The sequence below is a fragment of the Rosa rugosa genome, chromosome 2 (genome assembly GCF_958449725.1).
Source record: "Rosa rugosa chromosome 2, drRosRugo1.1, whole genome shotgun sequence".
NCBI classification, from domain to species: domain Eukaryota; kingdom Viridiplantae; phylum Streptophyta; class Magnoliopsida; order Rosales; family Rosaceae; genus Rosa; species Rosa rugosa.
Window position 1 is genome coordinate 29,942,306 of NC_084821.1, and position 23,282 is coordinate 29,965,587.

Sequence of the window (23,282 nt, forward strand, 5' to 3'; positions counted from 1 at the left end):
GATTTCAAGGAGGATTTCAAGGAGGATATCAGGGAGGACCTCAACGTCCTAGACATGACCCTTATTCCAATACTTATAACCCAGGATGGAGGGACCATCCCAACTTCAAGTGGACCAACAATGACAATGTTCAGAATCCTCTTGGTGGGAACTTTCAACGTCCTCAAGGGCCTACTTTTCAACGTCCTCAAGCTCCTTACATGCCTCCTCCTCAACAGAACTCTGGGAATTCCAATTCCCATTATGATAAGACGTTGGAAGCCTTGACTGCTTCTACACAAGCCTTGACAAACTCTACTCAGGCTTTGATCCAAGGACAACAGACCCATACTAAGGACATTGCAGAGCTCAAGAAGCAGATGGGCCAAGTTGTGGATTTCATGAGCAAGATTCATGAGAATGGGAAGCTCCCTAGTGTCACAATACCTAATCCTAAGGGTAATGTGGAGAATGCATCAGTTGTGACTACAAGGAGTGGAAGGCCATTTGTGGATCAACCCAAGCCACCCAAGAAAGCCCAAGTAAGCATAGAGATTGAGGAAGGCCATGAACCCACAAAGTTGGGTATTGAAAAGGACCCTGCAACGTCCAAGGAAGAACTCAAGGCGTCCTCACCACCAAAGGCAAAACCGGATATTCAAGGTATTAATTCTAACTTATCCAATTCGGTTATTACTAACCCTTCTTCTTCTTGCATGCCCTTTCCACGCAGATTTGCTAAATCAAAGAAGGATGAAAGTGACCAAGCTATCTTGGAAACTTTCAAGAAGGTGCAAGTAAACTTACCCCTCCTAGAGGCCATCAAGCAAGTCCCTAAGTATGCCAAGTTCCTTAAAGAGCTCTGCACTACTAGGAGAGTGAACCGTGAAAAGGAGGTGGTAAAGGTAAGTGAGAACGTTTCTGCCTTGATTCAGAGGAAGATTCCTCCAAAGTGTAAGGATCCTGGAAGCTTTACTATTCCATGTACTATTGGTAACTCCAGATTTAAGAATGCCATGCTAGATCTAGGTGCATCTGTTAATGTTATGCCCTACTCTGTTTATGAAACCCTAGGTCTAGGGGAACTTAAATCTGATAATGTTATCATTCAGTTAGCTGACAGATCCAATGCATACCCTAGAGGTTTGTTGGAGGATGTGCTTGTGCAGGTTAACCATCTTATCTTCCCAGCTGATTTTTATGTGTTAGAAATGGAGGACTCCCCAGTGAGTTCCACTCCTTTGCTTTTGGGACGTCCTTTCTTAAGGACAGCTAGGACGAAGATAGATGTGTATGCAGGTTCTCTCACCATGGAGTTTGATGGTGACGTTATTGGCTTCAACATTTTTGAAGCCATGAGGTATCCTCTTGATATAAATGATTGTTATTCTATTGATATTTTGGATGACCTTGCTCAGAAAATGTTTGAGGCCATGAATGAGGATACCCTAGCCACAACACTCGAACAAGGAGTAGGGTATACAAAAGGTGGTGCCATTATCTCAGAGGAGGAATTGAAGGACACTTGTGAAGGAAAGATAATTGAAAACGTCTCCTTCCTTGAAGCATCCCCTTATGTAGGTAAGTCTAATTCTCCTTTGTCCATTCAGTTATCTACTAACAAGACTTTACCTTCAGTGGTCCAGGCCCCAGAACTTGAGCTTAAACCTCTTCCAGACCATTTGAAGTATGTCTACTTAGGAGACAAGGAGACCTTACCAGTGATAGTGTCCTCTGCACTTACGACTCCACAAGAAGAGAAGTTGGTGGAGATGCTGAAGCAACACAAGACCGCCATAGGATGGACATTGGCGGACATCAAGGGAATTAGCCCTACAACTTGCGTCTATAGGATACTTCTTGAGGAGGGGTCTAAACCCACTAGAGAGGCTCAACGTCGTCTCAACCCTCCAATGATGGAAGTTGTGAAGAAGGAGGTTATCAAACTCCTCGATTGTGGGGTGATCTACCCCATTTCAGACTCCAAGTGGGTCTCTCCAGTTCAGGTTGTGCCCAAGTGATACGTGCAAAGCATCGCCAATTTAAACCCTGAAAAATATCATCATTAGTATAGAGCAAATAGGGTATCGTTCAAAACCGGGGATTGAGGGTGCTAACATGTGAGAAACATATAGAGAAAAGAATTCACAAGTTACGAAAAATATTAAGAACATATACAAGTTTTCACGAAAATATTACAAGTTTACAAGAAAGAACACAACAAAGAGTTAGAGAGAAAGCATACATACATTCACGAAATTAGAGAGCAAAGGAATGAGAGAACAATCAAAATATACAAGTATATATAGACATTTCGAAAACAAGAGAGAAAACAAGTTAGAAAAGGTTTTGGAATCCTACTCCTATTTATACACAATTTACAAGTCCATATCAAATAGGGAATCCATATACAACAAGGATTACTAGTTATTATCTACTTAGAATTACTTAATCTACAAGAAAACAAAATCCCTAAAAAACACCAAGAGAATCCCTAAATTTTAGCAATCCCTAAAAAACACAAAACAAATCCCTAAAAACCACTAAATTAATTCCTAGAAAACACTAACACATATTTACTATTCACGGAGACACTATTCACGAATTTTAAAAACATTTTTTTATTTTATTTATTATTTATATTAACATGCTACCTAAAAAACTCTAAGTTAATTTTAATTATTTACAAATATACAAAAACACATAACATAAAGATGGGGGGGGGTTTTAAAGATTTAAACTATAAATTTCGAAAACAAATAAAAGATTAAAAACATTTTATTTACATAGGTGGGAAAAGAAGAATTTTTGGAAAACAATTTATCAAGAACCTTTCAAGAACAACATATTCATGCATCCCTTAATCTTGTTAATTACCATGGAAAGATATCAACCAAGAAACAAAGTTACAAGCGCCCAATGTCCCTTATATGACTTCCCTTTACACAATTGATCGACGAAGCGCCAAACCAACATATTTCAAATGCAAGTATCACACAATCGAAGCGACTCATAATCTCATGCATTCAAATCATTAAGAGCAAGTGAAAGTTTAGTCAATAAACATGCAAATTCAAGTACTCGAAGCGAATCTTTTCATTACATGCATAATCTGATCTCGACCTTTGTACAAAGCCTTTACTACTATATCGAATTAGGGTCCCGAAGCGTTTTACCTAATTACTAGCTCCAATTACATGCAATCATCCTATGTTTGCAACCAAAGAACAAGAACATGCAAAAGTTATCTATAAAACAAAACCAGATTACCATTCCATATTTCGGCAATTAATCAAGATCAAAAACACACAAACACATCAAACATAGAAAAGAACATCCAAATCGCATCCAAAAATCAGAAAGTTATATCATGGTTTCGGTTTTACACAAAGAAAAACAAAAACAGAATTTCTATCTAACAAGTCACAAAACCGAGAAGAAAACATGATGAAGATGGTAAGAACAACCCTTGACTACGTCCCAAGGTCCAAAGCAGATCCAAGGCAGCAACACAAGATGAAGATCACGGCAAAGGATGGAGGATGGCACGGCAAGAACTTGCAAGATGCGAAAATCTGAAACTCAAGAGCAAACCGGTGAGAAACGAAATTGTGGAGAATATGTGTCAACCTTGAGACGTCTAATACACAAGGTATATATAGGAGAACGTCCCAAGGCACTCCCAATTCGTTTCTACTTGGTTTCTCCAAAGTTGTGTTGATTTAGGACTTGTTTGGCACAAAGTAGATTTCCGGCAGACTTGACCTCAGTGCACTAAAACGGCCATAACTTCCTCTAGAAAATAGATATCGACGAGCCGTAAAAAGTTCTGGAAACTAGACATCTGTAGCTTTCCAACCATATAAAGATCATAATTTTCTGAGCTCTGAGCGATTTTCTATGCTCCGTTGAAGTTGACTGATCTGCACAGGCAGTAATCCGAATCTGTAATGGATTTGACTTTTAAAGCTTAACTTAAGTCCAACTCGATTTTCCTTCACATCACATGCCTCTCACATGTCTTCCACGCCTTATTGAAGAATGAAACGTCAAGAACTCCCTAGAACCTTCAAGAATCTCACGGCAATTCCAATCCATACTCAACTAGAAATCCAAACTCCACATTGCTTTGAAATCCGAATTCCTTGTTGCTTTCTCTTCCATGTGCACGGCATATGATCTTCTTGAGACTTCTAGATACTTCATGAACATTCCAAGGCTCTCCTAGTATGAGTAGAACTCCATATGCAAGTAGGTTTCCTAGTTGAATACTGCTTCCTTTTCCGAGATGCTTCTACACTCTTCCGGAACCTTCTTGAGTAATCATTATCCAACAGGGACTCCTTATCACACTAGGTTTCCTTATCTGAGTAGAATTGGGTTTCCTTGTCCAAGTAGAACTCCTAGTCCAAGTCAGCTTCAGACTCCTACTTCAACTGGGATTCCTTTTCCTAGTCAAACTGGGAAAACTTCCATTTCTTCATTTCTTTCCATTTCTGCGCCACTTGTGCCTTCCTTAGCCATTTTTGGACTTTGAGACTCCATTTACACCTGTAAAACACTAACTAAGTTAAATTGATCAAGATAAAGGAAATAACTTAGCAAAATATGGGGCTTAAACATTATAAACGTCGCATTTTATGCTCCTATCAAATTCCCCCACACTTAGCTTTTGCTAGTCCCTTAGCAAAATCAACATAACAAACCAAAAGACTAAGAAACAAAACAAAGAAAATAACGAAAAACTAAGTATGGAAAACGAAAAACACAAGGACACAAAGACTCAAGAAAAACGTCAAAAATACTTAAACAAAAATCAAGACTCAAACATCACAAACAAAGACTCCAACGAAAATCAAAACCAAAAACAAAGACACAAAAACGTCACAAACACAATGACTTCTAAGCCCTTTAACATATTGTCTCAGCAATCTCATACTTTCAAGTCACCAAGATTAGCACTTAACCAAGCATCACATCTTCAAGATATTCAAGAGCTAATTACAAAATATAATTCACATATAAGCATGTAAGACTTGGGAGTAAACAATGGTGATGGTTTAGCTCAACACATTTCAAACAAGTCATGATTCAAACCTCACATGGATATATCACTCTTTCTTCTCTCAGATTCAAGGCTCATGCTTAAAAGCTTATCACTCAAGTATATGTGAAAGATTACGAAGTAGATCACATACATAAGAAACGAAAGCATATATATTTTTCTTTTAAAGATCTCATGAAAGATATCAACCACATGCACGAATGAACCCAAGCCATAAGTTCAACAGTTATAACTCATCTCCACATCAAAGGCTGTCCCATCTTAAGGATCAAAGAGGTCTTACAATTAAGGTTGTAATGGGGCCAAGGCTTAAGGTTAAAAGAAACGAAGGGATAGGAAAATCACAAAGTATCCTAAAAACCTAGCAGAGCATTTGTTGATGTAGAGAGACTACTTCGAAATCCATCATGCATAGCAAAACGTCATGTCCTCCTTTGGGCTTATAAAAGGGCCAAGTGTCATCATGTTGGGCCCAAACTTCATTCTAACCTTCTTTTGAACAAGTGTGAATAGGACAAAGACCAAATTCTTCAACAATGGGCCTTCAATTTAAAACAAACTCCAAATCCACTAAGTATAGGGGACTAAAATCCATAGACTTAAACAATAATACACTTTTTTTCTTTTAATTTCCGAAAACATATTCTTGTTTTTTTTCGATTTCTTTTTCTTTTTTTTTCTTTTTCGGCAATTACATACAATTTTTCTTATGGACAAGTCTACCCCCACACTTGAACTTCTTCATGCCTTCAAAGTTCATCCTTGACGCCAAAACTCCAAGCAAAGTCTCGAAAATATGCTCCACTAAGTCTTTAGAACAAAGGGTAAGGATATAACTATACTAAGGTTAAGGGTTAAGGAATTTTGAGGGTGATGAAAGTAAAGGCTTAGTGTAGGCTCAAAGGGGTTAAACTAGGGGGGTCCCACGACGGGCACAAATGAGGACACAGGCTATATTTGGCAATGGTGGTAAATTCCTAAGTAAGTACCTTTATCCTTTCCAGAATCAGGGCCATATATTGATTATAAACGTCTCAACAAGCATAACAGTGAATTGTAGCATTCTATAGTCCATTAAAGAGCTATGACATGTAGTCAATCAAGATGAAAGAATAATGAGATCAACAAAATCATCGCCAAGAAAATAAGAGTATAATCATTTTTCGTTAATCACTCACAAAGAAAGGGCACATGGCTCAAATTCTCACTTAGGGTTATTTTGAATCACAACTTATCTTCCACATGTTCATATTCTGTACCAAAGTTACGCATGCACCATATCTACTACACATTCATATGCTTTTCATAAATCATGATTAACCAAAGAATATCATCAAACATTATCTCAATCTTGTGATCCTCTTTTAGCCTTAATTTCAGAGATATAAGCACATCCTAGACAGTTAAAAAGGGCATCCTAAGACTCGATCACAAAACAAAACAAAAACAACACACAAAAGTGACGCAACAAACATGACAAAACGTTTGGACTTAGGGTTATTTCCCTTCTCCTTTCGGTAACTCCTTTGGAACATGACCAGGTGAAGAGAGGAACGATTTTGGTGGAGCTCAGCTCACTTGATTGACAGGGGACGAGACCCTTTGTCAGCACTTCTCATATCCAAACTAGACCTTAGACATCACATCCCATTGGATGCGCCTACGATGAAGAAGATATTTACCCAAAATTCATTTTGACTCTAACAATAAATAAACAAAACAAAACAAACAAACAACACATAGAACAAAAGTTATCGCAAATTTTTTTTATTTTTCTGTATTTTCCAATTTTTTATTTTGTTTTCTTTTTATAACAAAAACTAGCTAAGTGAAACGTTAGACCCTTCCCCCACACTTAAATCATGCATTGTCCTCAATGTATAAACAAGTTAAAAGCATACAAAGCATCAATCAAGCATGGCATAAGAGTTAACGCAACAAATCCTAAAAGAATAGCAAAGTGTACGAAAATAAAAGAGAAGGGAAGAGTTCAAGAAAGCAAATCTGCGTTGATGGCTCCTCCACAGCTACGGTTGAAATGGGTTGCCTCCCATGCAGCGCTTAATGTTTAAAGTCTGTCAGCCTAGACTTGCACCTTCATTTAATCCTCAGTTGGTGGCGCCTCTTGGAGGGGTACATCCTCCACATTGTGCTCCACAAACGCCTCATAGTAAGGCTTTAGACGATGGCCATTCACCTTGAACTCACTTCCAGTTGCTGGGCTTCGTATCTGTATAGCACCATGAGGAAAAACATTAGTAACAATGAAAGGACCAACCCATCTAGAACGCAACTTACCAGGAAAAAGTTTTAATCTAGAATGAAATAAAAGAACTTTTTGACCAACGACAAAGGTCTTTCCACGAATCATCTTATCATGAAAAGCCTTTGTCTTTTCCTTGTAAATCCGTGCACTATCATAGGCATCATTTCGAATTTCCTCAAGTTCATTGAGTTGCAACTTCCTATGAAGTCCAGCTTCATCCAAGTCCATATTGAACGTCCTAACGGCCCACCAAGCTCTATGCTCCAACTCCACGGGTAAGTGACAAGCTTTCCCATACACCAACCGAAATGGTGACATCCCTATTGGCGTTTTAAAAGCTGTCCTATATGCCCACAATGCATCCTCCAAACGTTGGCTCCAATCCTTCCTTGAAGGTCCCACGGTTTTCTCAAGTATCCTCTTGATCTCCCTATTCGAAACTTCTGCTTGTCCACTTGTTTGAGGATGATAAGGCGTTGAAACCTTATGTGTCACATGATACTTCCTAAGCAAAGCTTCAATGGTTTTGTTGCAAAAGTGAGAACCTCCGTCACTAATGATTGCTCTAGGCATGCCAAACCTACTAAAAATGTTAGACTTTATAAACTCTGCAACAACTTTAGAATCATTAGTCCTGGTGGCTTTCGCTTCCACCCACTTAGAAACATAATCAACAGCCAAGAGAATATAAAGAAAACCATTAGATGAAGGAAAAGGACCCATAAAATCAATACCCCACACATCAAAAATTTCGACAATTATCACTGGTTTTAAAGGCATTTGATCTTTAGGGCCTAAATTACCGGTTCTTTGGCATCTATCACATGTCATACAAAAGTTATATGCATCCTTGAATATAGTAGGCCAATAAAAACCACATTCTAACACCTTCCTAGCAGTTCTATCAGAGCCAAAGTGACCACCACATTGCTTAGCATGACTAAACTCAAGTATAGCTTTTTGTTCATTATTAGGCACACATCTCCTTATCAATTTATCTGAACAATATTTCCACAAGTAAGGATCATCCCAAACATATTGTCTAGCTAAAAACTTAAGCCTATCACGTTGAGCACTTGTCATGTTATTAGGGAACGTTTGAGACACCAAATAATTAACAATATCTGCATACCAAGGCTCACTTACCTGGATTCCGAAGAGTTGTTCATCCGGAAACATCTCCACTAAGGGTATGGCGTCCTCCTCACTCACAAGTCTGCTCAAGTGGTCAGCTACAACGTTGTCAGAGCCCTTCTTATCCTTGATCTCCACATCAAACTCTTGGAGCAAGAGTATCCAACGAATTAGCCTTGGTTTTGCCTCCTTCTTTGACATTAGGTACCTTAAAGCTGCATGATCAGAATAAATAATAACTTTAGTACCCAATAAATAAGATCAAAATTTTTCTAAGGCAAAAACAACAGCTAAAAGTTCTTTTTCAGTTGTAGAGTAATTGAGTTGAGCATCATTAAGGGTCCTTGACGCATAGTAGATGGCATAAGGCTTCTTGTCCTTTCTTTGGCCAAGCACGGCTCCAATGGCATAATCAGAGGCGTCACACATGATCTCAAAGGGAAGAGACCAATCTGGGGGAAGCATAATTGGTGCAGACGTTAGAAGCTCCTTCAAAGTGTTGAATGCCTTCTTGCAATCCTCATCGAATTCAAATGTCACCTCCTTTTGAAGCAAACGACATAAGGGCCTAGAAATCTTGGAAAAATCCTTGATAAAGCGCCTGTAGAAACCTGCATGTCCAAGAAAAGAACGGACCTCCCTCACACTTGTGGGGTTTGGTAAGTATCTAACAAGATCTACTTTAGCTTTATCTACTTCAATTCCACGTTTAGAAACAATATGCCCTAAGACTATTCCTTGTTTAACCATAAAATGACATTTTTCCCAATTTAAAACAAGGTTAGTTTCTTCACAACGTTCAAGTATCAATTCTAAGTTACTTAAGCAATTTTCGAAATCTTTACCAAAGACAGAAAAGTCATCCATAAAAACTTCAATAATTTTCTCAATAAAATCAGAAAATATACTTACCATGCACCTTTGAAATGTACCTGGAGCATTGCAGAGTCCGAATGGCATTCTTCTGTAGGCAAACGTTCCAAAAGGACAAGTGAAGGTCGTTTTCTCTTGATCCTCATTAGCAATGGCGATTTGGTTGTAACCAGAATACCCATCCAAGAAGCAATAGAACTCATGGCCAGCTAACCTCTCAAGCATTTGATCAATGAATGGCAAAGGGAAGTGATCCTTTCTAGTAGTGGCGTTGAGCTTCCTGTAGTCTATGCAAACTCGATGTCCAGTCACAGTTCTCTGAGGTACCAACTCATTCTCTGCATTTTTCACAACTGTTATCCCAGACTTCTTTGGCACAACTTGAACTGGTGAAACCCATTTGGAGTCTGAGATAGGGTATATGACGCCACAATCAAGGAGCTTGATGACTTCCTTCTTCACAACTTCCATCATGGGTGGGTTCAAACGTCTTTGAGCCTCCCTAGTTGGCTTGGCTCCCTCCTCAAGCAAAATCCGATGCACACAAGTGGTAGGGCTAATGCCCCTGATGTCTGCTAAAGTCCAACCAATTGCAGTCTTGTGTTTCTTAAGCATCTCCACAAGTCTATCCTCTTGAGTAGACGTTAATGATGAAGATATGATCACAGGTAACGTCTCTTTATCTCCCAAGTAAACATACTTCAAATGATTTGGCAATGGCTTTAATTCTAAGGTGGGTGCCTGAATCACTGAAGGTAGAGGTTTATTAGTAGAGATAGGAAGTGAAAACGAAGGACTTGACTTACCTACATAGGACGTTGCTTCAAGAGAAGCAACGTTTTCTATGTGGATGGATTCATAAGAATCCGTGAGCTCCTCCTTAGGTGTGATGGCGCCATTCTCAAGAATACCAACTCCACTTGCAATGGTTGAAGCCATGGTATCATCCTCCATAATTTCCATGAATTTCTGCGCAAGTTCATCAAGGATATCAATAGAAAAACATGAATGAAAATCACTTAAGGGATACCTCATTGCTTCAAAGATGTTGAAGCCAACAACTTCTCCATCAAATTCCATTGTCAAGGTGCCAGAGTACACATCAATTTTAGTTCTAGCCGTCCTCATGAAGGGACGACCTAGCAAAAGTGGCGTTGACTTGGGAGAAGGCTCCTCCTCCATCTCTAGGACATAGAAATCAGCTGGAAAGATTAGCTCACCAACCTGCACAAGTACATCTTCAACTAACCCCTTAGGGTATGCATTAGATCGATCTGCCAATTGAATAATAACATTATCATGTTTAAGTTCACCTAGACCTAGAGATGCATAAACAGAATATGGCATAACATTTATAGAAGCACCTAAGTCTAGCATGGCATTTTCGAATCTAGTAGTTCCAATGACACAAGGGACAGAAAAACTCCCTGGATCCTTACACTTTTCTGGCATTCTGCGTTGAAGCACAGCTGAGACATTCTCACTTACCTTCACCACTTCTTTCTCACGGTTTTGTCTCCTTGTGGTACAAAGTTCCTTCAAGAATTTGGCATACTTAGGAATTTGCTTGATGGCCTCAAGGAGAGGGATGTTGATTTGCACCTTCTTAAAAGTTTCCAAGATGGCCTTTTCGGCCTCATCCTTCTTGGACTTAGCATATCTGCTTGGGAAAGGCAAAGGAGAAGAAGATGGATTAGCAATAACCGAATTGAAAGAGTTAGAAACATGTCCTTGAGTATTCGGTTTTGCATTGGAAGGTGGAGATGTCACATGAGCCTTAGACGTTGCAGGGTCCTCTTCCTCCTCTAATATTGACGTTGAGATCTTCTTGGGAGGCTTAGGGAGGTCTACAAGGGTCTTACCACTCCTTGTAGTGACGACTTTGGCTTGCTCAAAGTGAGGATTTGGGATGGTACCACTTGGTAGCTTTCCTTGCTCATGAAACTTACCCATAAACTCCACAACTTGACTCATTTGCTTCTTCATCTCATTCACATCCGTGGATATGGCATTGATCTGATTCCCATGATGAGTTTGACCTGCAATTAAAGCTTGAGTAGATTTAGTTAGGGTTCGAATCAATTCATCATTAGAAGAAGAAGAAGCATTTGAATTAAAATTCGAATTAAAAGGAGTAGGGTTAGGAGGTTGGGGCTTTTGATAAAAGCCCTGAGGACGTTGTTGGAAGCCTTGAGGTGCATTTTGAACGTTGTCATTGTCCTTCCAACGAAAGTTAGGGTGGTCCCTCCATCCAGGATTGTAAGTATTCGAGAATGGATCATTCCTAGGACGTTGGAACCCTTGTTGGAAACCTATGGCGTTGACACCTTCTTGTCCTCCACTTTCCATGAGTTGAGGGCATTGGTCAGACACATGCCCTTGCATAGAACATACTCCACACACCATGACTTGTCCTTGTGCTCCCTGAGACACAAGAGTAGTAAGTTTGTTAATTTTCTCTTCCAATTGGGCTAAAGTACTTACCTCATGGACCCTTTCACGTGTGGTGGTGGTCTTGGACCTAGAGTTCCCATATTGTTGTTGATTCAAGGCCCTATTCTCAATAAGGATCATTCCAGCCGCAGGCTCCTTGTCAACAAAAGATCCACCAGAAGCAGCATCTAACATGTCTCTTTCCAAAGGTGTGAGACCATCATAAAAGCAAGTGAGCAAGGTCTCATCCTTCATGCCATGTTGAGGGCATTGAGTGATAAGAGACTTGAACCTCTCATAGTATTCAGCGTAGGACTCATCTTGCCCTTGTTGGATGCCACTTATCTTCTTCCTTAACATGATGATGCGAGATGTAGGAAAGTACTTCTCAAGAAACGCCTTCATCATGTCTCCCCAAGATGTAATTCGTCCACTAGGCAACTCGTAGAGCCACTGTTTTGCCTTGTCAGCCAACGAAAATGGGAAGGCCTTCAACTTCAGAATATGCTCATCAGCTCCTTGAGGCTTCATGCTAGTGCATATGAACTGAAATTCCATCAAGTGGTTGTTGGGATCTTCCATAGGGAGTCCATGGAATGTAGGAAGACGATGAAGCAACCCAGACTTCAACTCAAAATCAGCTGTTAATCCCTCAGCTGCAGCAGGGTAGGTTATGCAGGTTGGCACTCCCCCAGGTGGGATGACGGATGTAGAGAGTTGCCTTATGGTGAGAGCCATTGGTGGTGGTGGTGGTAAAAGTAAAGGTAATGGGGCGTTGGGTGGTTCTTGATGTGGTGGATGTGGGGTATGTGGTGGTGATTGATCAGATGAAGTGTTTGAAGCTGCTGATCCTCCTTCTACTTGATTCCCTTCACTATCTATTTCAAGCTCACGAATTTGAAGTGGAGTAGAGACTTGAACGTCAAAGATGTCCGAGTTCTGCTTTAGCTTTGCAATCCGTTCTTGGATGACGTGAAGGGGCGTTTTGGTGTACTTGGGTGGTTCAGACGATCCAGACATTCATTGATCTGTAGTAAAACGAAAGAACAAAGTTAGTAAGGTATAAACAAGACGTGGACCAAGGTGCACACATTAAAAGCGTCACATATATGCAAGTATACACAAGGCCAACAAAAATTATATAGTGGTTAGTTACAATCTTTTACAACTTTCGAAATAATCAACTTTAATAAGAGAATTTGTAAGTCAAAGTTTAGACGTGCGGCCCAGAGATTCTAATGTTAATACAAGTCTCCCCTTCTAAATCTTTTGGTAACTCTTTTCACACAGAGCCAGGTAGTAGAGGAACGATTTTGGCGGAGCTCAGCTCACTTGATTGACAGGGGACGAGACCCTTTGTCAGCACTTCTCGTATCCAATCAACCTAGACACTCTGGCTACTAAGGTGCGCCTACTTGATAAAGAAGGTTGCTTGACAAGTATTAATAAAAGAACTCTCACCTATTCCGTTATGACTCACTTTCTTCTTACCAAAACCAATTTTCTCGAAAATTGTCTAAGTATATGATTTTAATAAAACATCATGGACTATTGTTTTGGACGTGCGGCCCAAGTCCTTGTGTTTACACATATTTTTTCGCAAATCCTTTGGGCAACCTTACTGAAAATGGCCAGTGCGGGGGAGGACGAGCACGAGAGGTAGAAACCATTTTGGCATTGCCTTTCTGATTTCAAAACCCGTCATGAACGTTGTCCCCTTCCTTGTCACCATCTCACATAGGCTATACTTACTAGGATAAGGGAAAATTTAAGTGTAAGACATTTTTCAAGTGTTAACAAAAGCCGCCCTCAACCTTAAGAGACCTAAATTAGGTACTAATAAGGGGTTAAGGCTAATGTCAACAAAAGAGACTTCACCTATTCCATAATAGTTCATAATCCCTTACCAAAATCATACCTTAGTGGCGTTTTCATCACATGAAGACTTTTCAATCCCCGGCAACGGCGCCAAAAATTGATACGTGCAAAGCATCGCCAATTTAAACCCTGAAAAATATCATCATTAGTATAGAGCAAATAGGGTATCGTTCAAAACCGGGGATTGAGGGTGCTAACATGTGAGAAACATATAGAGAAAAGAATTCACAAGTTACGAAAAATATTAAGAACATATACAAGTTTTCACGAAAATATTACAAGTTTACAAGAAAGAACACAACAAAGAGTTAGAGAGAAAGCATACATACATTCACGAAATTAGAGAGCAAAGGAATGAGAGAACAATCAAAATATACAAGTATATATAGACATTTCGAAAACAAGAGAGAAAACAAGTTAGAAAAGGTTTTGGAATCCTACTCCTATTTATACACAATTTACAAGTCCATATCAAATAGGGAATCCATATACAACAAGGATTACTAGTTATTATCTACTTAGAATTACTTAATCTACAAGAAAACAAAATCCCTAAAAAACACCAAGAGAATCCCTAAATTTTAGCAATCCCTAAAAAACACAAAACAAATCCCTAAAAACCACTAAATTAATTCCTAGAAAACACTAACACATATTTACTATTCACGGAGACACTATTCACGAATTTTAAAAACATTTTTTTATTTTATTTATTATTTATATTAACATGCTACCTAAAAAACTCTAAGTTAATTTTAATTATTTACAAATATACAAAAACACATAACATAAAGATGGGGGGGTTTTAAAGATTTAAACTATAAATTTCGAAAACAAATAAAAGATTAAAAACATTTTATTTACATAGGTGGGAAAAGAAGAATTTTTGGAAAACAATTTATCAAGAACCTTTCAAGAACAACATATTCATGCATCCCTTAATCTTGTTAATTACCATGGAAAGATATCAACCAAGAAACAAAGTTACAAGCGCCCAATGTCCCTTATATGACTTCCCTTTACACAATTGATCGACGAAGCGCCAAACCAACATATTTCAAATGCAAGTATCACACAATCGAAGCGACTCATAATCTCATGCATTCAAATCATTAAGAGCAAGTGAAAGTTTAGTCAATAAACATGCAAATTCAAGTACTCGAAGCGAATCTTTTCATTACATGCATAATCTGATCTCGACCTTTGTACAAAGCCTTTACTACTATATCGAATTAGGGTCCCGAAGCGTTTTACCTAATTACTAGCTCCAATTACATGCAATCATCCTATGTTTGCAACCAAAGAACAAGAACATGCAAAAGTTATCTATAAAACAAAACCAGATTACCATTCCATATTTCGGCAATTAATCAAGATCAAAAACACACAAACACATCAAACATAGAAAAGAACATCCAAATCGCATCCAAAAATCAGAAAGTTATATCATGGTTTCGGTTTTACACAAAGAAAAACAAAAACAGAATTTCTATCTAACAAGTCACAAAACCGAGAAGAAAACATGATGAAGATGGTAAGAACAACCCTTGACTACGTCCCAAGGTCCAAAGCAGATCCAAGGCAGCAACACAAGATGAAGATCACGGCAAAGGATGGAGGATGGCACGGCAAGAACTTGCAAGATGCGAAAATCTGAAACTCAAGAGCAAACCGGTGAGAAACGAAATTGTGGAGAATATGTGTCAACCTTGAGACGTCTAATACACAAGGTATATATAGGAGAACGTCCCAAGGCACTCCCAATTCGTTTCTACTTGGTTTCTCCAAAGTTGTGTTGATTTAGGACTTGTTTGGCACAAAGTAGATTTCCGGCAGACTTGACCTCAGTGCACTAAAACGGCCATAACTTCCTCTAGAAAATAGATATCGACGAGCCGTAAAAAGTTCTGGAAACTAGACATCTGTAGCTTTCCAACCATATAAAGATCATAATTTTCTGAGCTCTGAGCGATTTTCTATGCTCCGTTGAAGTTGACTGATCTGCACAGGCAGTAATCCGAATCTGTAATGGATTTGACTTTTAAAGCTTAACTTAAGTCCAACTCGATTTTCCTTCACATCACATGCCTCTCACATGTCTTCCACGCCTTATTGAAGAATGAAACGTCAAGAACTCCCTAGAACCTTCAAGAATCTCACGGCAATTCCAATCCATACTCAACTAGAAATCCAAACTCCACATTGCTTTGAAATCCGAATTCCTTGTTGCTTTCTCTTCCATGTGCACGGCATATGATCTTCTTGAGACTTCTAGATACTTCATGAACGTTCCAAGGCTCTCCTAGTATGAGTAGAACTCCATATGCAAGTAGGTTTCCTAGTTGAATACTGCTTCCTTTTCCGAGATGCTTCTACACTCTTCCGGAACCTTCTTGAGTAATCCTTATCCAACAGGGACTCCTTATCACACTAGGTTTCCTTATCTGAGTAGAATTGGGTTTTCTTGTCCAAGTAGAACTCCTAGTCCAAGTCAGCTTCAGACTCCTACTTCAACTGGGATTCCTTTTCCTAGTCAAACTGGGAAAACTTCCATTTCTTCATTTCTTTCCATTTCTGCGCCACTTGTGCCTTCCTTAGCCATTTTTGGACTTTGAGACTCCATTTACACCTGTAAAACACTAACTAAGTTAAATTGATCAAGATAAAGGAAATAACTTAGCAAAATATAGGGCTTAAACATTATAAACGTCGCATTTTATGCTCCTATCACCAAGAAATCTGGGGTAACTGTGGTGAAGAATGCTGAGAACGAACTGGTGCCCCAAAGGACAGTCACAGGTCACAGAGTGTGCATTGATTACAGGAAGCTCAACGCAACAACAAGGAAAGATCACTTTCCTCTTCCATTCATTGATCAGATGCTTGAGCGCCTAGCTGGACATGACTACTACTGCTTCTTGGATGGCTACTCAGGCTACAATCAGATTGCCATAGCCAATGAAGATCAAGAGAAGACAACCTTCACTTGCCCCTTTGGGACGTTTGCCTATAGACGCATGCCCTTTGGCCTTTGCAACGCTCCAGGTACCTTTCAGAGGTGTATGGTAAGTATTTTTTCAGATTATATTGAGAAAATCATAGAGGTATTCATGGATGACTTTTCAGTTTTTGGAAAGAATTTTGATGATTGTCTTAATAATCTGGAAATAATTCTAAAACGTTGCATGGAAACTAACCTTGTACTTAATTGGGAGAAATGCCATTTTATGGTTAAACAAGGAATAGTTTTAGGACATATTGTCTCTGCTAGGGGAATAGAGGTCGATAAGGCCAAGGTTGATATTGTGCGTTACTTACCCTCTCCCACTTCTGTGAGAGAGATTCGTTCTTTCCTTGGCCATGCAGGTTTTTATAGGAGGTTTATCAAGGACTTCTCCAAGATTTCGAGACCTCTATGTCAACTACTCCAGAAGGATGTGCCCTTTCACTTTGACAAGGAATGTCAAGATGCTTTTGACAAGCTTAAGGAGTTGTTGACGTCAGCCCCCATCATGCTACCTCCAGATTGGTCCTTGCCCTTTGAGTTGATGTGTGATGCCTCTGACTATGCAGTTGGAGCTGTTTTGGGGCAAAGGAAGGACAAACGACCCTATGCCATCTACTACGCCTCAAGGACTCTGAATGATGCACAAATGAATTATTCCACCACAGAGAAAGAGCTCCTTGCAGTTGTCTTTGCCCTTGAAAAGTTTCGTTCCTACTTACTTGGTACCAAGGTAATTATTTATACTGACCATGCAGCTTTGAAGTACTTGATGACCAAGAAGGAGGCGAAACCAAGACTTATCAGATGGGTCCTACTCTTACAAGAGTTTGACGTTGAAATCAAGGACAAGAAGGGTAGTGAAAACGTGGTAGCTGACCACTTGAGTCGTTTGGTACATGCAGAAGACCCTCTCCCTTTGGTGGAGACGTTTCCAGATGAGCAGCTTTTTGGACTTCAGGTAAGTGAACCATGGTATGCTGATATTGTGAACTATATTGTTTCTAGGAAGATTCCTGATACCATGTCACGTGCTCATAGAGATAGGCTTAAGAAAACTGTTAAGCAATATGTTTGGGATGAACCTTATTTGTGGAAATATTGCTCTGATCAACTGATTAGGAGATGTGTGCCTGAACATGAACATAATGCCATACTTTCGTTTTGCCATTCTAAAGCATGTGGGGGTCACTTTGGGTCTAAAAAGACTGCTTTTAAGGTGTTAGAGTCTGGGTTCTTTTGGCCAACGTTATTTAAGGATGCACATGCATATTGTTTAACTTGTGATAGATGCCAACGAACCGGAAATCTAAGTTCTAGAGATCAAATGCCATTGTCCAATATCATAACTGTTGAACTATTTGATGTCTGGGGCATAGATTTCATGGGACCTTTCCCTTCATCTTTTGGGTTTCTATATATCTTACTTGCAGTGGACTATGTTTCCAAATGGGTGGAAGCAAAGGCCACTAGAACTAATGACTCTAAGGTTGTTGTAGATTTTATCAAGTCTAACATCTTTAGCAGGTTTGGAATGCCTAGAGTTCTCATTAGTGATGGTGGATCCCATTTTTGCAATCGGACGATTGAGGCCTTGTTGAAGAAATATGATGTTACACATAAGGTTTCTACACCTTATCACCCCCAAACTAGTGGGCAGGCTGAGGTCTCAAATCGTCAGATCAAGGGGATATTGGAAAAGACTGTGAACCCTAACAGGAAGGATTGGTCCCTACGCTTGGAGGATGCTTTGTGGGCCTACAGAACTGCATACAAGACTCCCATAGGTATGTCCCCATATCGCATTGTCTATGGCAAACCTTGCCATTTACCTGTGGAGTTAGAGCACAAAGCTTGGTGGGCTGTGAAGCAGTTCAATATGGATCTGGATGAAGCTGGGCTTCATAGGAAGCTGCAGTTGCAAGAGTTAGAGGAAATTAGGAATGATGCTTTCGAAAGTGCCAACATCTATAAAGAAAAGACTAAGGCATTCCATGATAAAATGATTCGAAGGAAGACTTTTGTTGTGGGTCAAAAAGTCCTTCTTTTCCATTCTCGTCTCAAACTCTTCCCAGGTAAACTTCGTTCTCGTTGGATTGGACCTTTTGTTATCAATAATGTGTTTTCTCATGGAGCTGTGCAGATAAAGAGTGAACAAACAGGTAACGAGTTCAAAGTGAATGGCCATCGCTTGAAGCCTTACTATGAGGCCTTTGTGGAACACGAGGTGGAGGAAGTACCCCTCCAAAACGTTCCACCTCTTGAGGATTAAATGGAGGTACAAGTCTAGGCTGAAAGACTATAAACATTAAGCGCTGCTTGGGAGGCAACCCAATTCAGAAGTAGCTGTGGAGGAGCCTTCAACGCAGATTTGCTCTTTTTCCTCCCTACTTCTTTATTTTATGTCTTTTGTTTTTCTTTGAACTTTCTTTTCGTAAATTCCATCTCTATATGCTTAAGTGTTTCATTGCATGCTTATAATTGATTACATTGAGGACAATGCAATATTTAAGTGTGGGGGAAGGGATTTACATTGATTACATTTTTGTTTTGAGTCATATATATTGAAAAATACAAAAAAAAAATTGAAAAATGTCAGAAAATAAAAATTTCGTTGCTTTTGTTTTTGTTTTGAGTCTTAGGATGCCCCTTTCAACTGTCTAGGATGATTCTATATCTCTGAAATTATGGCTAAAAGAGGATCACGAAATTGAGATGACTTAAAATGGTATTCTTTGGTTAATTGAGATATATGAAAAATATGTGCCTTGTAGTGGATATGGATTTCGAAACTTTGGTACAGAATATGAGCATGTTAAGATGAGTTTGATTCATATAAACCCATGTGAGATAATTGTGCCATGTCCCTTTTTCTTGGAGTGAATGAAATATATATTCTTAATTTCTTGGCGATGTTTTGATGATCTCATTATTCTTTCATCTTGATTGACTACTTGCCATAGATTAAGTTTGATGGACTAGAGAATGCTAGAATTCGCTCTTGTGCTTGTTGAGACGTTATATCAATACATGGCCCTGATTCTGGAAGGGATAGAGGCACCCTAGGAACTACCACCATTGCCAAATGAACCTGTGTCCCTAATTGTGCCCGTCGTGGGACTCCCCTAGATAAACCCCTTTGAGCCTACGTTAAGCCTTTTCTTTCATCACCCTTAAAATCTTTAACCTAAAGCCTTAGTATAGCTATAACCCTACCCTTTGTCCTAAGGACTTAGTGGAGCTAAATTGAGACTTTTACTTGAAGAATTTTGACGTCAATTTTGAAGAATAAGAAGAGGTGAAGGTTCAAGTGTGGGGGTAAACTTGTCCATGAATGAAAAATGTATGAAAAAGCCGAGAAAAAGAAAAAGGAAAAAATGAAAATATGTAAACGGCTAAGAAAAAGAAAAGAGAATATGTTTATGGACTTTAGTACCCCATACTTAGTGATCTTGGAGTTTGCTTTGAATTGAAGGCCCACTACAGAAAAATTTGGCCTTTGTCCATTTCACTAGAGTCAAGGGAAGTTTACATTGAAGATTGGGCCCAACATGAAGACATTTGGCCCTTTTATGTGACCACTAGGAGAAAGTGACGTTTTTGCAATGCCTTGGTGACATATTTCGAGGACTCTCTACATTTACATAAGCTCTACTTGGTTTTCAGGACACTTTGTTAAATTCCTTACCCTTCGTTTCTTTAAACCTTGAGCCTGAGCCCCATTACAACCCTTGAGAGAAAGGACCTTCTTGATCCTTAAGATGGGACAGCCCTTGATGTGGAGATGAGTTACAAGAGTTGAACCTATGGCAGTCCATTCGTGCAAGTAGTTGATATCCTTCATGAGATCTTTAAAAGAATATTTATGTGCTTTCGTTTCTTTATATGTGATACACTTGTTTATCTTTCACATATACTTGAGTGAATAAGCTTTTAAGCATTGCCATGATCTGAGAGAAGAAAGAGGGATATACTTGTGAGATTTGAATCATACTTGTCTGAAGCATGCTAAGCTTAAACCCATCACCATTGTTACAACCAAGTCCTACTTGTGTATGTGTGGATTATATGTTTTAATTAACTCTCGAATGCCTAAACATTGATTCTTGGTGAAGTGCTAATCTTGGTGTTGTGAAAGTAAGAGATTGCTGAGACAAAAAGTTGAAGGGCAATAGAGTCTTTGTTTGTTTGAGTCTTTAATTTTCGTTGAGTCTTAGTGAGTGTCTTTGTTTGATTTTGCTAAGGGACTAGCAAAAGCTAAGTGTGGGGGAATTTGATAGGAGCATTTTAATGCGACGTTTTAACTGCATTTCCTTACATTTCTTGCGTCATTTCCTTAGTAAAACTCTGTTTAGGAAAGTTTCCATTCTTTGATTGGGAAAGTTCCTATTTGTAGAAAGTTTCCATTTTTCTTAGTTTCTATTTTCCATTTTTAGAAAGTTTCTATTCTTGTAGTTTTCATTTCTCATTTCTGGCAAGTTTCTATTTTTCATTTTTAGTAACTTTCTATTTTTCATTTTTAGTAAGTTTCTATTTCTCATACTAGTTTCTATTTTCAGGACCTCCGAGCTAAAAAGTGGAAATGAACGCACGAATGGAAGGAGGAGCCTGCGAACATCAAGACAAACAAATATGAGAGAAAACGGTCCACACATTTGAGCAGAAATGAAGAAACAAGCTTTCCTAGTGCAACCAGGAAACCCTGCGAAATGGAGGAGAGCTTACCAATGAAGTTTCCAACGCAACTATGAAAAGAAATGAAGAAAATGAAGTGTTTTGCGTTGGAAAAGAAGAAGGCTTGAAGATGAAGCAACGAAGCCCAAGAGCACTTTGAATTTTCGGCAAAATGGATCATGGCCCATCATGGCCCAAGAGATTAGGGTTTGTGACGCATGAAGAAACCCTAGGAGAGTTTTGCCGTCCAAAATGAAGAGAGAAACAAGGAGTTGGCGTCCAAAAATCAGAAATTAAAAGGAGATATTCTAGGGAGATTTTCTAGGGTTATTTTTATGGAAATACATCAAGAGATAAACCCTAGAATATCTTTTGCCGTCCAAGCCAAGAGGAAAAGAAGGAATTGCCGTGATATACATGAAGAAACCCTAGAGAATTCGGCAAAGAGAGATTCTAGGGGAGAGTTTTAAGGAAAGCCAAAGTGTGGAGACCAAGAAACGGCCAAAAAGGAGTCTAGATACATTCCTACATTCCCTAAAGAGTTTTGGCCGAATTTAAAAACAGAAAATCAGAAATTATCTCAAGAATTTCGGCAAGAAAATCAAGGGAAATATTCTAGGAAATTATGTGATTGGTTGAGACACATCATAGGGCTTACTTGGCAAGATTCTATTGGGAGGAATTATGTGGAGTTAGACATTGTTGCCGTGAGTTTCTCTAGGGTTTTACACGGCCTTGAAGACCAAGTTGTCGTCCCCTATATAATCTCTCCTCTTCTCAACGTCAAAGGTTCCTCTTCCCACACAATTACAACTTTAGAAAAAATCAGAAAACTCTCTCTAGCTTAGCCGTGTTCTTCTCCATCCTCTAGGGCAACCACGAAGTTCAAGCAAGGCCAAGGAAGAAGAGGACAAGCCGTGCACATCATCCATCACCATCCTTGAAGATTGCTTTCGAAATTCAAGAGACCACATCACCTTTTCGTTCATCACCATCTCCATCTCTTGGTGTAATTCGATTCTTCCTTGTAACCTTTGCTTTGTAATTTTCGTTGGTTATGCCCTAGTTGACACATGTGTTTGAACAATTTTCGAATTCTGAAATTCTATGATTAATTACTAATTTTCAGATTCATGTTTTGCGATTTATAGTTGCTTATGTGTGAGTGTTTGATTAAATTTGCATGATAGAAATCTTTTGTATGTTAATCTTAAAGGGTTCGAAACTTTTAGGATTTTTATATAATTGGTGCTACGAATTTAAGAACATGAATCAACTTTTTGGTTTTGTGTTCTTAAATCAATAAGTAGTAAAGGTTTTGTACAAAAACCGAATTTAATCAAAGAAGATTGCAATTAGGTGGACTTTTTCATACTAAGTTGCACATTTGAATTGATAGCCTTTCTAGGTGCTTATTGCGTTAAACATGTATGATTGACTAGCTTTCTAGGGCTTGAATGCATGTTTGATAGGATTAGTCTATGTGCTTTCACTTAGATTAATTAGCGTTGAAAGTAAAATATGGGAAATTGTTTGCTTTGAACGTTTCACATGATCAATTCCTCTTGCATGACTATGATGAACAATGATGAACTTGAATTAATTTTAATCATATGTTTCGATTTTGATCTTTGTTCTTGCATTCCATTTATATTTTTATGTTTTAGCATTTTAATTATTTTGTTAACTTAGTTTAATTTTCAGAAAAACCAAAATCAAAAACCCCCTTTTAATTCGTAAATAATGTGCATATGTGTAAATATTATACTTTGTTTTAATTTTAATTGTTTAATTGTTTGACAATGACAGGTGTACCCTCAATCCCCGGAATAGAACGATCCCTATTTATTCTATGCTACTAATGACATTTCAGGGTTAAATTATGCGCTTGCTAAAAGCGTATCAACGAGCACGAGAGGTAGAAACCATTTTGGCACAAGCTACTCCCACATAGTGGTTTACGCTCGTTTGATTGC